We start from the raw sequence: 11,847 nt of genomic DNA on the forward strand, positions 1-11,847 counted from the left end.
AGTAGGACAGAACACTGATCAGAGTAACAGTAGGACAGAACACCCATCAGAGTAACAGTAGAACATAACACTGATCAGAGTAACAGTAGGACAGAACACTGATCAGAGTAACAGTAGGACAGAACACTGATCAGAGTAACAGTAGGACAGAACACTGATCAGAGTAACAGTAGGACAGAACACTGAACAGAGTAACAGTAGGACAGAACACTGAACAGAGTAACAGTAGGACAGAACACTGAACAGAGTAACAGTAGGACAGAACACTGATCAGAGTAACAGTAGGACAGAACACTGATCAGAGTAACAGTAGGACAGAACACTGATCAGAGTAACAGTAGGACAGAACACTGATCAGAGTAACAGTAGGACAGAACACTGATCAGAGTAACAGTAGGACAGAACACTGATCAGAGTAACAGTAGGACAGAACACTGAACAGAGTAACAGTAGGACAGAACACTGAACAGAGTAACAGTAAGACAGAACACTGATCAGAGTAACAGTAGAACAGAACACTGATCAGAGTAACAGTAGGACAGAACACTGATCAGAGTAACAGTAGGACAGAACACTGATCAGAGTAACAGTAGGACAGAACACTGATCAGAGTAACAGTAGGACAGAACACTGATCAGAGTAACAGTAGGACAGAACACTGATCAGAGTAACAGTAAGACAGAACACTGATCAGAGTAACAGTAGGACAGAACACTGATCAGAGTAACAGTAGAACAGAACACTGATCAGAGTAACAGTAGGACAGAACACTGATCAGAGTAACAGTAGCACAGAACACTGATCAGAGTAACAGTAGGACAGAACACTGATCAGAGTAACAGTAGAACAGAACACTGATCAGAGTAACAGTAGGACAGAACACTGATCAGAGTAACAGTAGGACAGAACACTGATCAGAGTAACAGTAGGACAGAACACTGATCAGAGTAACAGTAGGACAGAACACTGATCAGAGTAACAGTAGAACAGAACACTGATCAGAGTAACAGTAGGACAGAACACTGATCAGAGTAACAGTAGGACAGAACACTGAACAGAGTAACAGTAGGACAGAACACTGATCAGAGTAACAGTAGGACAGAACACTGATCAGAGTAACAGTAGGACAGAACACTGATCAGAGTAACAGTAGGACAGAACACTGATCAGAGTAACAGTAGGACAGAACACTGATCAGAGTAACAGTAGGACAGAACACTGATCAGAGTAACAGTAGGACAGAACACTGATCAGAGTAACAGTAGGACAGAACACTGATCAGAGTAACAGTAGGACAGAACACTGATCAGAGTAACAGTAGGACAGAACACTGATCAGAGTAACAGTAGGACAGAACACTGATCAGAGTAACAGTAAGACAGAACACTGATCAGAGCAACAGTAGGACAGAACACTGATCAGAGTAACAGTAGGACAGAACACTGATCAGAGTAACAGTAGGACAGAACACCGATCAGAGTAACAGTAGGACAGAACACTGATCAGAGTAACAGTAGGACAGAACACCCATCAGAGTAACAGTAGAACAGAACACTGATCAGAGTAACAGTAGGACAGAACACTGATCAGAGTAACAGTAGGACAGAACACTGATCAGAGTAACAGTAGGACAGAACACTGATCAGAGTAACAGTAGGACAGAACACTGATCAGAGTAACAGTAGGACAGAACACTGAACAGAGTAACAGTAGGACAGAACACTGAACAGAGTAACAGTAGGACAGAACACTGATCAGAGTAACAGTAGGACAGAACACTGATCAGAGTAACAGTAGGACAGAACACTGATCAGAGTAACAGTAGGACAGAACACTGATCAGAGTAACAGTAGGACAGAACACTGATCAGAGTAACAGTAGGACAGAACACTGAACAGAGTAACAGTAGGACAGAACACTGAACAGAGTAACAGTAGGACAGAACACTGAACAGAGTAACAGTAGGACAGAACACTGATCAGAGTAACAGTAGGACAGAACACTGATCAGAGTAACAGTAAGACAGAACACTGATCAGAGTAACAGTAGGACAGAACACTGATCAGAGTAACAGTAGAACAGAACACTGATCAGAGTAACAGTAGGACAGAACACTGATCAGAGTAACAGTAGCACAGAACACTGATCAGAGTAACAGTAGGACAGAACACTGATCAGAGTAACAGTAGGACAGAACACTGATCAGAGTAACAGTAGGACAGAACACTGATCAGAGTAACAGTAGGACAGAACACTGATCAGAGTAAAAGTAGGACAGAACACTGAACAGAGTAACAGTAGGACAGAACACTGAACAGAGTAACAGTAGGACAGAACACTGATCAGAGCAACAGTAGGACAGAACACTGATCAGAGCAACAGTAGGACAGAACACTGATCAGAGTAACAGTAGGACAGAACACTGATCAGAGTAACAGTAGGACAGAACACTGATCAGAGTAACAGTAGGACAGAACACTGATCAGAGTAACAGTAGGACAGAACACTGATCAGAGTAACAGTAGGACAGAACACTGATCAGAGTAACAGTAGGACAGAACACTGATCAGAGTAACAGTAGGACAGAACACTGATCAGAGTAACAGTAGGGCAGAACACTGATCAGAGCAACAGTAGAACAGAACACTGATCAGAGTAACAGTAGGACAGAACACGGATCAGAGTAACAGTAGGACAGAACACTGATCAGAGTAACAGTAGAACAGAACACTGATCAGAGCAACAGTAGGACAGAACACTGATCAGAGTAACAGTAGGACAGAACACTGATCAGAGTAAAAGTAGGACAGAACACCGATCAGAGTAACAGTAGGACAGAACACTGATCAGAGTAACAGTAGGACAGAACACCGATCAGAGCAACAGTAGGACAGAACACTGATCAGAGCAACAGTAGGACAGAACACTGATCAGAGTAACAGTAGGACAGAACACTGATCAGAGTAACAGTAGGACAGAACACTGATCAGAGTAACAGTAGGGCAGAACACTGATCAGAGTAACAGTAGAACAGAACACTGATCAGAGCAACAGTAGGACAGAACACTGATCAGAGTAACAGTAGGACAGAACACTGATCAGAGCAACAGTAGGACAGAACACTGATCAGAGTAACAGTAGAACAGAACACCGATCAGAGTAACAGTAGAACAGAACACCGATCAGAGCAACAGTAGGGCAGAACACTGATCAGAGTAACAGTAGGACAGAACACTGATCAGAGTAACAGTAGGACAGAACACTGAACAGAGTAACAGTAGGACAGAACACTGATCAGAGTAACAGTAGGACAGAACACTGATCAGAGTAACAGTAGGACAGAACACTGATCAGAGCAACAGTAGGGCAGAACACTGATCAGAGTAACAGTAGGACAGAACACTGATCAGAGTAACAGTAGGACAGAACACTGATCAGAGTAACAGTAGGACAGAACACTGATCAGAGTAACAGTAGGACAGAACACTGATCAGAGTAACAGTAGGACAGAACACTGATCAGAGTAACAGTAGGGCAGAACACTGATCAGAGTAACAGTAGAACAGAACACTGATCAGAGTAACAGTAGGACAGAACACTGATCAGAGTAACAGTAGGACAGAACACTGAACAGAGTAACAGTAGGACAGAACACTGATCAGAGTAACAGTAGGACAGAACACTGATCAGAGTAACAGTAGGACAGAACACTGATCAGAGCAACAGTAGGACAGAACACTGATCAGAGTAACAGTAGGACAGAACACTGATCAGAGTAACAGTAGAACAGAACACTGATCAGAGTAACAGTAGGACAGAACACTGATCAGAGTAACAGTAGGACAGAACACTGATCAGAGTAACAGTAGAACAGAACACTGATCAGAGTAACAGTAGGACAGAACACTGATCAGAGCAACAGTAGGACAGAACACTGATCAGAGTAACAGTAGAACAGAACACTGATCAGAGTAACAGTAGGACAGAACACTGATCAGAGTAACAGTAGGACAGAACACTGATCAGAGTAACAGTAGGACAGAACACTGATCAGAGTAACAGTAGAACAGAACACTGATCAGAGTAACAGTAGGACAGAACACTGATCAGAGTAACAGTAGGACAGAACACTGAACAGAGTAACTGTAGGACAGAACACTGAACAGAGTAATAGTAGGACAGAACACTGAACAGAGTAACAGTAGGACAGAACACTGATCAGAGTAACAGTAGGACAGAACACTGATCAGAGTAACAGTAGGACAGAACACTGATCAGAGTAACAGTAGGACAGAACACTGATCAGAGTAACAGTAGAACAGAACACTGATCAGAGTAACAGTAGGACAGAACACTGATCAGAGCAACAGTAGGACAGAACACTGATCAGAGTAACAGTAGAACAGAACACTGATCAGAGTAACAGTAGGACAGAACACTGATCAGAGTAACAGTAGGACAGAACACTGATCAGAGTAAAAGTAGGACAGAACACTGAACAGAGTAACAGTAGGACAGAACACTGATCAGAGTAACAGTAGGACAGAACACTGATCAGAGTAACAGTAGGACAGAACACTGATCAGAGTAACAGTAGGGCAGAACACTGATCAGAGTAACAGTAGAACAGAACACTGATCAGAGTAACAGTAGGGCAGAACACTGATCAGAGCAACAGTAGGACAGAACACTGATCAGAGTAACAGTAGAACAGAACACTGATCAGAGTAACAGTAGGACAGAACACTGATCAGAGTAACAGTAGGGCAGAACACTGATCAGAGCAACAGTAGGACAGAACACTGATCAGAGTAACAGTAGAACAGAACACCGATCAGAGTAACAGTAGGACAGAACATTGATCAGAGCAACAGTAGGACAGAACACTGATCAGAGCAACAGTAGGACAGAACACTGATCAGAGCAACAGTAGGACAGAACACTGATCAGAGTAACAGTAGGACAGAACACTGATCAGAGTAACAGTAGGACAGAACACTGAACAGAGTAACAGTAGGGCAGAACACTGATCAGAGTAACAGTAGGACAGAACACTGATCAGAGTAACAGTAGGACAGAACACTGATCAGAGTAACAGTAGGACAGAACACTGATCAGAGTAACAGTAGGACAGAACACTGATCAGAGTAACAGTAGGACAGAACACTGATCAGAGTAACAGTAGGGCAGAACACTGATCAGAGTAACAGTAGAACAGAACACTGATCAGAGTAACAGTAGGACAGAACACTGATCAGAGCAACAGTAGGACAGAACACTGATCAGAGTAACAGTAGGACAGAACACAGATCAGAGTAACAGTAGGACAGAACACTGATCAGAGCAACAGTAGGACAGAACACTGATCAGAGTAACAGTAGGACAGAACACTGATCAGAGCAACAGTAGGACAGAACACTGATCAGAGCAACAGTAGGGCAGAACACTGATCAGAGTAACAGTAGGACAGAACACTGATCAGAGTAACAGTAGAACAGAACACTGATCAGAGTAACAGTAGGACAGAACACTGATCAGAGCAACAGTAGGACAGAACACTGATCAGAGTAACAGTAGAACAGAACACTGATCAGAGTAACAGTAGGACAGAACACTGATCAGAGTAACAGTAGGACAGAACACTGATCAGAGTAACAGTAGGACAGAACACTGATCAGAGTAACAGTAGAACAGAACACTGATCAGAGTAACAGTAGGACAGAACACTGATCAGAGTAACAGTAGGACAGAACACTGAACAGAGTAACTGTAGGACAGAACACTGAACAGAGTAATAGTAGGACAGAACACTGAACAGAGTAACAGTAGGACAGAACACTGATCAGAGTAACAGTAGGACAGAACACTGATCAGAGTAACAGTAGGACAGAACACTGATCAGAGTAACAGTAGGACAGAACACTGATCAGAGTAACAGTAGAACAGAACACTGATCAGAGTAACAGTAGGACAGAACACTGATCAGAGCAACAGTAGGACAGAACACTGATCAGAGTAACAGTAGAACAGAACACTGATCAGAGTAACAGTAGGACAGAACACTGATCAGAGTAACAGTAGGACAGAACACTGATCAGAGTAAAAGTAGGACAGAACACTGAACAGAGTAACAGTAGGACAGAACACTGATCAGAGTAACAGTAGGACAGAACACTGATCAGAGTAACAGTAGGACAGAACACTGATCAGAGTAACAGTAGGGCAGAACACTGATCAGAGTAACAGTAGAACAGAACACTGATCAGAGTAACAGTAGGGCAGAACACTGATCAGAGCAACAGTAGGACAGAACACTGATCAGAGTAACAGTAGAACAGAACACTGATCAGAGTAACAGTAGGACAGAACACTGATCAGAGTAACAGTAGGGCAGAACACTGATCAGAGCAACAGTAGGACAGAACACTGATCAGAGTAACAGTAGAACAGAACACCGATCAGAGTAACAGTAGGACAGAACATTGATCAGAGCAACAGTAGGACAGAACACTGATCAGAGCAACAGTAGGACAGAACACTGATCAGAGCAACAGTAGGACAGAACACTGATCAGAGTAACAGTAGGACAGAACACTGATCAGAGTAACAGTAGGACAGAACACTGAACAGAGTAACAGTAGGGCAGAACACTGATCAGAGTAACAGTAGGACAGAACACTGATCAGAGTAACAGTAGGACAGAACACTGATCAGAGTAACAGTAGGACAGAACACTGATCAGAGTAACAGTAGGACAGAACACTGATCAGAGTAACAGTAGGACAGAACACTGATCAGAGTAACAGTAGGGCAGAACACTGATCAGAGTAACAGTAGAACAGAACACTGATCAGAGTAACAGTAGGACAGAACACTGATCAGAGCAACAGTAGGACAGAACACTGATCAGAGTAACAGTAGGACAGAACACAGATCAGAGTAACAGTAGGACAGAACACTGATCAGAGCAACAGTAGGACAGAACACTGATCAGAGTAACAGTAGGACAGAACACTGATCAGAGCAACAGTAGGACAGAACACTGATCAGAGCAACAGTAGGGCAGAACACTGATCAGAGTAACAGTAGGACAGAACACTGATCAGAGTAACAGTAGGACAGAACACTGATCAGAGTAACAGTAGGACAGAAAACTGATCAGAGCAACAGTAGGACAGAACACTGATCAGAGTAACAGTAGAACAGAACACCGATCAGAGTAACAGTAGGACAGAACACTGATCAGAGTAACAGTAGGACAGAACACTGATCAGAGTAACAGTAGGACAGAACACTGATCAGAGCAACAGTAGGACAGAACACTGATCAGAGTAACAGTAGAACAGAACACCGATCAGAGTAACAGTAGGGCAGAACACTGATCAGAGCAACAGTAGGGCAGAACACTGATCAGAGTAACAGTAGGACAGAACACTGATCAGAGTAACAGTAGGACAGAACACTGATCAGAGTAACAGTAGGACAGAACACTGATCAGAGTAACAGTAGGACAGAACACTGATCAGAGTAACAGTAGGACAGAACACTGATCAGAGTAACAGTAGGACAGAACACTGATCAGAGTAACAGTAGGACAGAACACTGATCAGAGTAACAGTAGGACAGAACACTGATCAGAGTAACAGTAGGACAGAACACTGATCAGAGTAACAGTAGGGCAGAACACTGATCAGAGTAACAGTAGGGCAGAACACTGATCAGAGTAACAGTAGGACAGAACACTGATCAGAGTAACAGTAGGGCAGAACACTGATCAGAGTAACAGTAGGACAGAACACTGATCAGAGTAACAGTAGGGCAGAACACTGATCAGAGTAACAGTAGGGCAGAACACTGATCAGAGTAACAGTAGGACAGAACACTGATCAGAGTAACAGTAGAACAGAACACTGATCAGAGTAACAGTAGGACAGAACACTGATCAGAGTAACAGTAGGGCAGAACACTGATCAGAGTAACAGTAGGACAGAACACTGATCAGAGTAACAGTAGGACAGAACACTGATCAGAGTAACAGTAGGACAGAACACTGATCAGAGTAACAGTAGAACAGAACACTGATCAGAGTAACAGTAGGACAGAACACTGATCAGAGTAACAGTAGGACAGAACACTGATCAGAGTAACAGTAGGACAGAACACTGATCAGAGTAACAGTAGGACAGAACACTGATCAGAGTAACAGTAGGACAGAACACTGATCAGAGTAACAGTAGGGCAGAACACTGATCAGAGTAACAGTAGGGCAGAACACTGATCAGAGTAACAGTAGGACAGAACACTGATCAGAGTAACAGTAGGACAGAACACTGATCAGAGTAACAGTAGCACAGAACACTGATCAGAGTAACAGTAGCACAGAACACTGATCAGAGTAACAGTAGAACAGAACACTGATCAGAGTAACAGTAGGACAGAACACTGATCAGAGTAACAGTAGGACAGAACACTGATCAGAGTAACAGTAGGACAGAACACTGATCAGAGTAACAGTAGGACAGAACACTGATCAGAGTAACAGTAGGACAGAACACTGATCAGAGTAACAGTAGGACAGAACACTGATCAGAGTAACAGTAGAACAGAACACTGATCAGAGTAACAGTAGGACAGAACACTGATCAGAGTAACAGTAGGACAGAACACTGATCAGAGTAACAGTAGGACAGAACACTGATCAGAGTAACAGTAGGACAGAACACTGATCAGAGTAACAGTAGGACAGAACACTGATCAGAGTAACAGTAGGACAGAACACTGATCAGAGTAACAGTAGGGCAGAACACTGATCAGAGTAACAGTGGGGCAGAACACTGATCAGAGTAACAGTAGGACAGAACACTGATCAGAGTAACAGTAGGACAGAACACTGATCAGAGTAACAGTAGCACAGAACACTGATCAGAGTAACAGTAGCACAGAACACTGATCAGAGTAACAGTAGAACAGAACACTGATCAGAGTAACAGTAGGACAGAACACTGATCAGAGTAACAGTAGAACAGAACACTGATCAGAGTAACAGTAGGACAGAACACTGATCAGAGTAACAGTAGGACAGAACACTGATCAGAGTAAAAGTAGGACAGAACACTGAACAGAGTAACAGTAGGACAGAACACTGATCAGAGTAACAGTAGGACAGAACACTGATCAGAGTAACAGTAGGACAGAACACTGATCAGAGTAACAGTAGGGCAGAACACTGATCAGAGTAACAGTAGAACAGAACACTGATCAGAGTAACAGTAGGGCAGAACACTGATCAGAGCAACAGTAGGACAGAACACTGATCAGAGTAACAGTAGAACAGAACACTGATCAGAGTAACAGTAGGACAGAACACTGATCAGAGTAACAGTAGGGCAGAACACTGATCAGAGCAACAGTAGGACAGAACACTGATCAGAGTAACAGTAGAACAGAACACCGATCAGAGTAACAGTAGGACAGAACATTGATCAGAGCAACAGTAGGACAGAACACTGATCAGAGCAACAGTAGGACAGAACACTGATCAGAGCAACAGTAGGACAGAACACTGATCAGAGTAACAGTAGGACAGAACACTGATCAGAGTAACAGTAGGACAGAACACTGAACAGAGTAACAGTAGGGCAGAACACTGATCAGAGTAACAGTAGGACAGAACACTGATCAGAGTAACAGTAGGACAGAACACTGATCAGAGTAACAGTAGGACAGAACACTGATCAGAGTAACAGTAGGACAGAACACTGATCAGAGTAACAGTAGGACAGAACACTGATCAGAGTAACAGTAGGGCAGAACACTGATCAGAGTAACAGTAGAACAGAACACTGATCAGAGTAACAGTAGGACAGAACACTGATCAGAGCAACAGTAGGACAGAACACTGATCAGAGTAACAGTAGGACAGAACACAGATCAGAGTAACAGTAGGACAGAACACTGATCAGAGCAACAGTAGGACAGAACACTGATCAGAGTAACAGTAGGACAGAACACTGATCAGAGCAACAGTAGGACAGAACACTGATCAGAGCAACAGTAGGGCAGAACACTGATCAGAGTAACAGTAGGACAGAACACTGATCAGAGTAACAGTAGGACAGAACACTGATCAGAGTAACAGTAGGACAGAACACTGATCAGAGCAACAGTAGGACAGAACACTGATCAGAGTAACAGTAGAACAGAACACCGATCAGAGTAACAGTAGGACAGAACACTGATCAGAGTAACAGTAGGACAGAACACTGATCAGAGTAACAGTAGGACAGAACACTGATCAGAGCAACAGTAGGACAGAACACTGATCAGAGTAACAGTAGAACAGAACACCGATCAGAGTAACAGTAGGGCAGAACACTGATCAGAGCAACAGTAGGGCAGAACACTGATCAGAGTAACAGTAGGACAGAACACTGATCAGAGTAACAGTAGGACAGAACACTGATCAGAGTAACAGTAGGACAGAACACTGATCAGAGTAACAGTAGGACAGAACACTGATCAGAGTAACAGTAGGACAGAACACTGATCAGAGTAACAGTAGGACAGAACACTGATCAGAGTAACAGTAGGACAGAACACTGATCAGAGTAACAGTAGGACAGAACACTGATCAGAGTAACAGTAGGACAGAACACTGATCAGAGTAACAGTAGGGCAGAACACTGATCAGAGTAACAGTAGGGCAGAACACTGATCAGAGTAACAGTAGGACAGAACACTGATCAGAGTAACAGTAGGGCAGAACACTGATCAGAGTAACAGTAGGACAGAACACTGATCAGAGTAACAGTAGGGCAGAACACTGATCAGAGTAACAGTAGGGCAGAACACTGATCAGAGTAACAGTAGGACAGAACACTGATCAGAGTAACAGTAGAACAGAACACTGATCAGAGTAACAGTAGGGCAGAACACTGATCAGAGTAACAGTAGGACAGAACACTGATCAGAGTAACAGTAGGACAGAACACTGATCAGAGTAACAGTAGGACAGAACACTGATCAGAGTAACAGTAGAACAGAACACTGATCAGAGTAACAGTAGGACAGAACACTGATCAGAGTAACAGTAGGACAGAACACTGATCAGAGTAACAGTAGGACAGAACACTGATCAGAGTAACAGTAGGACAGAACACTGATCAGAGTAACAGTAGGACAGAACACTGATCAGAGTAACAGTAGGACAGAACACTGATCAGAGTAACAGTAGGGCAGAACACTGATCAGAGTAACAGTAGGGCAGAACACTGATCAGAGTAACAGTAGGACAGAACACTGATCAGAGTAACAGTAGGACAGAACACTGATCAGAGTAACAGTAGCACAGAACACTGATCAGAGTAACAGTAGCACAGAACACTGATCAGAGTAACAGTAGAACAGAACACTGATCAGAGTAACAGTAGGACAGAACACTGATCAGAGTAACAGTAGGACAGAACACTGATCAGAGTAACAGTAGGACAGAACACTGATCAGAGTAACAGTAGGACAGAACACTGATCAGAGTAACAGTAGGACAGAACACTGATCAGAGTAACAGTAGGACAGAACACTGATCAGAGTAACAGTAGAACAGAACACTGATCAGAGTAACAGTAGGACAGAACACTGATCAGAGTAACAGTAGGACAGAACACTGATCAGAGTAACAGTAGGACAGAACACTGATCAGAGTAACAGTAGGACAGAACACTGATCAGAGTAACAGTAGGACAGAACACTGATCAGAGTAACAGTAGGACAGAACACTGATCAGAGTAACAGTAGGACAGAACACTGATCAGAGTAACAGTAGGACAGAACACTGATCAGAGTAACAGT

Source organism: Salvelinus alpinus, chromosome 15, assembly GCF_045679555.1.
Source record: "Salvelinus alpinus chromosome 15, SLU_Salpinus.1, whole genome shotgun sequence".
Classification (NCBI taxonomy): domain Eukaryota; kingdom Metazoa; phylum Chordata; class Actinopteri; order Salmoniformes; family Salmonidae; genus Salvelinus; species Salvelinus alpinus.